Raw genomic sequence first — 6713 nt, 5'->3', positions numbered from 1 at the left:
ACTTCTTCTCGATGCATGTCCACACGTAGCAAATAGCTACACACTCGAAGGTACGCGCCCACCTTGCGGAGTCCTCTGGAAAGCATAGGAATCAGGAAGAGTTGTCGCCGCTTGCGGTCGATCCGCGGGCTGTCCAACGACTAAAACACACGCGCCGGTCATTCGGTGAAGTTGTGAAACAGAAAAAGTGGCTTCTGCGAACTCACTAGCGCTGCCGTCCTCGAAAGCCACTGAGGAGGCCTGGACGTCGTCCACCAATGATGTGGTGAATACTTACGGCGACGCATGCGGTCCAGGTAGTGTCCTTCGGCTTAGAAGTGCGATGATTGGGGCCAGGGCTTCCGAAATTTCAGTATAGGTTGACTTCGCCATTGTAAAAGAAAGACACTGAACACAAGACCTGTTCTCCTTCACTCCTTTGTCCTCTTTACAATTGTCCGTGTTACCGAGCTCCAGCTTCCACTTCATTACAACGTCATGAATTTATGTGCTGCAAGACATTACCATGACAAGAACTGATGCCGGCTCATTGGACCATGCTGTCCAGTAACTTTTGGTGCATAACTATACAAGTGTTATCTTATTTGTGGTGGCGTGATGATCATTGCATCGCCATTCCAGCTCCTTAATCTGCCTCTTGCCACTTATTCTTGCGTGCCATCCGCACTCTAGCCAGAAGGCACGCGTAAGGAGATCCCTGCATGTCGTCAGCAGCACGCCCGGTGGCGCTTGCAGCCTTTCAAGCAGCAATTGAAAAGCAAATTTCCCACGAGCGTGGATTACCGAGTGCCAGACAGGAACGTCCGGTGCTCGGAACAGACTTCAATGGCGCTTTCCACCCTTACGAGGCCGCTTAATCAAACATCGAGGCTTTTCACGTCTGGTGCAGATAGCGTCCAGGTACAACAACACGGTATCGAATTCCACTATGTCAGTGTAATTACGGCTTGGCCAAAGCGAGCATTTGCGCCACGCCACTCGTCCGAATGACTATAAAAGAACACGGGATTGAGGTATTGCGACAGTATTGCCGTAATGTCGCACGTAAGCTGCACGTTTTCGTCCTCCAAGTGATACCGCTTGCTACGTCGGTGAGCATCTCGAACTTCCCTGCCGTTCATTCATATGAAAGTCATCGTTCATAGAAATTGTGGAATCGTCGTTGTCATTACCGTCGTCTTGCTTCTGTCGTCACACACACGTACTCTCGTGTTAATTATAGTTCACTGTACTCGCATCACACATACAAATGCTGGATACGCGCAAACACATTGGCCATCCTGGTAATGCTCTGCAGAACCCCGAGCTACCTGTCAACACCAACTGCCAACAAAATGCTTTGCATCACGTTGATTGCCACAGTGTGGGGGATGTGCAGAATCCTTTAAAGTTCCTTACTACGTCGCTGTCCGATGCAGGTCGTCTCCTTCTTTCGTAAAAATGATGAAATGAAAAATTCGTGCATTTCCACCGCGATGACGCGGCATGGGGTATATAGAAGAAGTCTTTTGCTATCCGTTATTTTTTCAGGCTTGTGCGTGACGACATCACGACAATTTGAGACCTACGGCGCAAGTTTTGAGAGCATGCAGTGATAGGACAACCTGAGTAAATTCGACCCTGAACGTAGATCGGCTGGCTTTAGGCCCCATCGCTAAAGGGCGAGTGATAACTCAGGGCCGGCAATAGGCGAGTAAGGAAGTGGTACTAATTCAACAGCAAGTGATTTTATAGCCAAAAATATCAATACTTCGGGGTATACGTAAAGGAAGGAAACGTTTACTCGAGCATGCAGCGAGATAATCGGATATGACAATTAAACATAGAGAACTTTGTGGCCGCAATAAGTATCCGGTGTTGTGACAAATATGAGAATTAATATCAGGCCAGCGCTTACGCTCTTAAAGGTAATTCTGGGCATAAAGTCAGACTTCTTGTTGGGGTTGGGTGTTAACCAAAGGCAGGTTTGATGTTTGGAATAGTGGGTCCACACTAATTTCAAGAAGGAGCCAGTGCGGAGTGGCATTGGTTTGGCTTGTTTTGGAGTCAGAGAGGCGCAGAGCAAAATTAGTTTTGATGAACGACGGAGAAATTATTTTGAAGAGTCACACAGATATGTTTTCTTCAATAGCATGGGTACTGAATCGAGGACGAGCTTTAGAAAGTTGGAGCGCACGTACATGGTAATGGGATTTGTAATTGGAAAACCAGAACAGAAGGAAGTAAAAGTTGACCTAAATGGACAGTAAATTGGATGCAGTGTTTGGGAAAAAGATAAGACGATGGAAATATGCAAATATGGCAGAAAGAAATCAGTAGTAAAAGTTGTATGATAACACGGAGGCAGAACCTTGATATTTTACGCCCGAGCTAACTGCGTGACGTAAAAATTGAAAACATACTGCACAAAATACTCACACCATGATGAGGCATGTGTCTCCTGTAGCAAACGTCCGCAAACGACTCAGCACATCGTAATGTAATGCCAGGATAATCGCCGAGCATGATCCCTTGGTCATACTTGGGGATTCAAAAGTATAGATTCAGAGAAACGTCGAGATTCAAAGGGCATAAACAATTAACTGGTCAGGTGTCTAGATAAGCAGCAGACGCTTACAATAACTAAAGAAAGGCAAGGAACTTGCAAAGAACCGCCATCGTCACAAGCAGAAAATACTGCCTAACACAGACAGCGGTCTTAATGCGGCAATAAAATATCAAGGAGAAATACGCAATTTTAGAGACCCCCACATGGAAAGCTCAAGAAGGCTAGGTGACTGTGTGGTTGCCAGGTGATTATATTTCAAACAAGATGCCAGTGCACATTATCGTCATCATTAATTTAACAGCCATCATCGGGATAGAACACCAGCTGGTACGAGTGTCCTTCGGAGTTAAATTTTCTTCACATGTGCCGTTACCATTCTGTGCAATCAAGAAATGCTCATCTAACGAGCATGTTAGAAAATCTGTGACCCACAGATTTTCTGTGAACCACAGACCCGCATGTTAGTGAAGCGGATAATGAGACTGCTAAAACCTAATCACACTCCTAGGGATGCTATTATAAAGCAGATTTATTGAGGTTTGCAACAACAGCCGGTTATAGGATGCACCGAGCACAGTCCCTAGCTCGAGCCTCTGCCACGCGCTTGATGCTGCCGATGCTGCCGACTCTGCGCTCACGTTCGTTATCTCCCTTGCAATGGCCCCGTGGAAACAAAGGAGCCATCCGGCGACTTAATTTTCTGGAAGGAGGGTAGAATAGTGATACGGCTTGAGACGCTTGACGTGAACGACTTCGCGGTTACGACGTCGCATGTCGGACGGCTGCGTTAGCGCCTCAACCATGTAATTAACAGGTGATGTTCTCTCGAGAACGCGGTATGGCCCATCGTACTTAGGAAGGAGTTTTGAAGCGAGCCCCGGCGTGCGGTGTGGCACTAACAACCAGACGACGGCGCCAGGGAGAAAAGTAGGAGTCAAGTTCTGGGCGTCGTGAACGGCTTTTTGACGGTTCTGGTTGTCCGAGGTGAATTGGCGGGCCAGCTGGAGACATTTTGCGGCGTGTCTGGTGCCTTCCGAGGGCGGCAGACATTCGGATCGGTCCGGGCGGTGGTGCAGGATGGTGTCGATTGTGTGCGAAGGATGATGGCCGTAAAGAAGGTAAAAGGGTGAGAATCCGGTAGTGGCCTGAGTCGCGGTGTTGTAGGCGTAGGTGACAAACGGAAGAACTAGGTCCCAATTGGTTGAATTAGTCATCGGTTGAGAGATACATGACAAACATGTCACCAAGAGTTCGATTAAAGCATTTCGTGGTACCAGTAGTCTGTGGGTGATAACCAGTGCATTTACGATGAACAATAGCGCATTCAGCAAGCAGTTGTTCGATGACTTCAGATAAGAATGCACGGCCTCTGTCGCTTGAAATTTCGCGTAGACCTTCATGACAAACGAGAAAACGGCGTAGTATGAAATTGGCGACCTCCTGCGCTGTAGCATTTGGTAGAGCAGCAGCCTCCGCATAAAGTGTTAAGTGGTCTACCGTAACGGTTATCCACTTGTTGCCGGTAGGATAATCGTTCTCATGTTTATGTCATGCAACCTGTAATTTCGTGGAACCTTAATGTCATGTACTGCATCGCTCACAAGTGAGAGTTTAAGTCCCCATCAGGCGAATGTAAACTTTGAGAGGTAAATGCAGGGATGTCAAAAGGGTGAAGGAAATCGATGTAGCTTATTGAGAAGCTATAGACGATTACCACTGAAAGCACTGAATAGTACGACGCGTATCAAATATTATTCAGGGCTCCTGCACCCCTTGTATTAGAGTGGCACATACACATTCTGCAGGATTGGCCAGCAGCCATAAAGAGGGCCGACAGGTCGACCTGTGATAAGGATGCGCGCCTCAGTAGAGCACCCTACCGTACTTTGTAGCTTTTTCCTAATTGGCACACTAACGTCCATGAGGCTTTGATAATGAAGCTACCAAACGGTGATAGAGCTTGTGAGAACGTTTTTCTAATGTCGGTTAAATCTAGGGAGATAGCCAAAGGAGCCTCGACAATGTCAGTGGTGTTATTATTATTGATATATTTCTCATAAATGTTCTTCTTGTCAACCAACATTTTGAACCAAAATGCATGCTTTCGTGTGATCTAAAGCCCGCGCAGAGGGCTGTATTTTGCTTGGATGCATTGACGCATTATCTAGAAATATAAACTTGTTTTGCTTGATAAAGCAATATCTCTTATAATAAAAGCTAGAGCATGTCGGCAAAAGGCGCTGGTTCCCTGCAGACCAACAGAATGACGCGTCAATGGTTGAAGTGTGCCCTCTCATCAAGGTGACGCGCATAAAGGCGAGTAGAGTTGTGGAAGCGGTGCGGGCGATATTCAGGGTGCCGCAAATGCGTTGCCCCATTCAGCCATTCCTGCATTCTCTAACACTAGTTTAGGCATTAGATACGACAGTGTGCATGTTAGGCCATAGCACAAAAAGCTTTCATATGGGCAGCACGGTGAACATCAAGACACATACTACACTGGCGGCGCTTGTAAGAAACACGTGAGTACATGTATGAATAAGAAAAAAGAATTAATTGCGGAACAGGTTACACCATGGCGATTGTTATTCCAGTCGCAATTTCAACGATCAAGACAAAACAACTGTTCCAGTCAATATCCTGTGCACTTCTAGTTTCTGACTATTCAGTTCCTGTGCGACATTCATCACGTGCAGAAATCAGTGTTGTGAGCGTCCACTTACAGTGTTAAGAACAAGCTACGCTGGCACAAAACTGTCTGGCAGAAACATTCGCAGGATCGCTGTCGCCAATATAGCCAGAAGCACTAAAGCTAGGACATTGTAGCGAGACACGTTATTGACAATGCCAAAATGCGTCACGTATAAGATGTGTACTGCCCCCAGTGTCATCCCACAAGCTTCCCTCTGGACGCGCTGCATCATCTAGAGGCACCACCGTGGATACCACGCGTGGCCAGTGTGCGAATGTGAATTAAGGAAAGATTGTCTTAACATATATAAAGCGGGTTCGATACCTCCAAGCATTGCAGAAATTTTAATGATTTCTTTTTGCTATTACAGAGCGGCGCCTATTTAGTGGTATATTCCCAGTCAACCATGTTGGAGTGAAAGTGATTTATTAAGCGCAGTCAATATCTAGTGGTAAAAATCCAATAACCAAGTTAGCCTTAGAAAAGGTTTGATATCCCCGGACAAGCCACCATGTTAATAAATCATTATATTTGAGTTAAAATGTTGTTTTGAGAATTTCTGCTTGCTTTCGAAACCAAAATCCTCCACGCTTCGATATTTCGAACTGTAAGCTTGTCCTTGCTCTATAAAACAGGAGGCCCTTGAAAAATGGCAAATAATGCTTGTAAGCAACAACTACTGCAGGTTCATTAAGTTCGTGGTGCGATCGCTGTAAATTCAGTGCTAATCGTATTATCGTGCCGATCATTATAGAAAGTGGCGTTAGTTTATGCTTGAGCATCCCATGTGAGCACGAAGTGACCACTGTGACTTAAAAAACGTCTTTTAGCTTCCAGTGAAATTATCTGTGTTCTGCAGTAGAGACATCTTTGAAATGTTATTTGTGCATAGGCCTCCGAGCCGATCCACCTTACCTGGCGGGTTTGTCTACAAGTTTGAAGACTGTGTTGACTATTTCGGAATCGAAAACGTGCTTCACTAGGTGTTCTTCCTTTCTTTCGGCTATTGATCTTGCAGCGGCTTCTGTTAGTCCTTACCACAGATTTATTTACGTTCTCCATAGTGCATTCATGCTCTTTGTCAAAGCAAGCACTGTGTTTTTGGCGCCATTTTACCAGGCTATGCGCGAATAATTTACATTGGAGCCCATATTTCCAGCCTATCACGTTCAAATTGCTATTTAAAAAGTCATACAATTCTGATCAGGGACATAGTGTTAGCGAGCGTGGCCAGTCAACGGCAAACAATTTCTGAAGAAAACGGTTACTGAATACAGTCCCTGTATATATTCTAGAAAGCTCGGTATGAGGCACTTTGCATTGTCCTTAAACAGTAAGACACGGTCCTTTGAACTTGAAGTTGGAATTAGCATTTTCAAAAGATAGATGACTCTGTGAAGCTGCCATCAAAGGTTAATGACCAAACAGATGAAGAATGAGCTTACGGCTTTTCTCTCTTTTAAAATTGTGATT

The sequence above is a fragment of the Dermacentor variabilis genome, chromosome 8 (genome assembly GCF_050947875.1).
Source record: "Dermacentor variabilis isolate Ectoservices chromosome 8, ASM5094787v1, whole genome shotgun sequence".
NCBI classification, from domain to species: domain Eukaryota; kingdom Metazoa; phylum Arthropoda; class Arachnida; order Ixodida; family Ixodidae; genus Dermacentor; species Dermacentor variabilis.
This window is presented reverse-complemented; position numbering follows the sequence as displayed.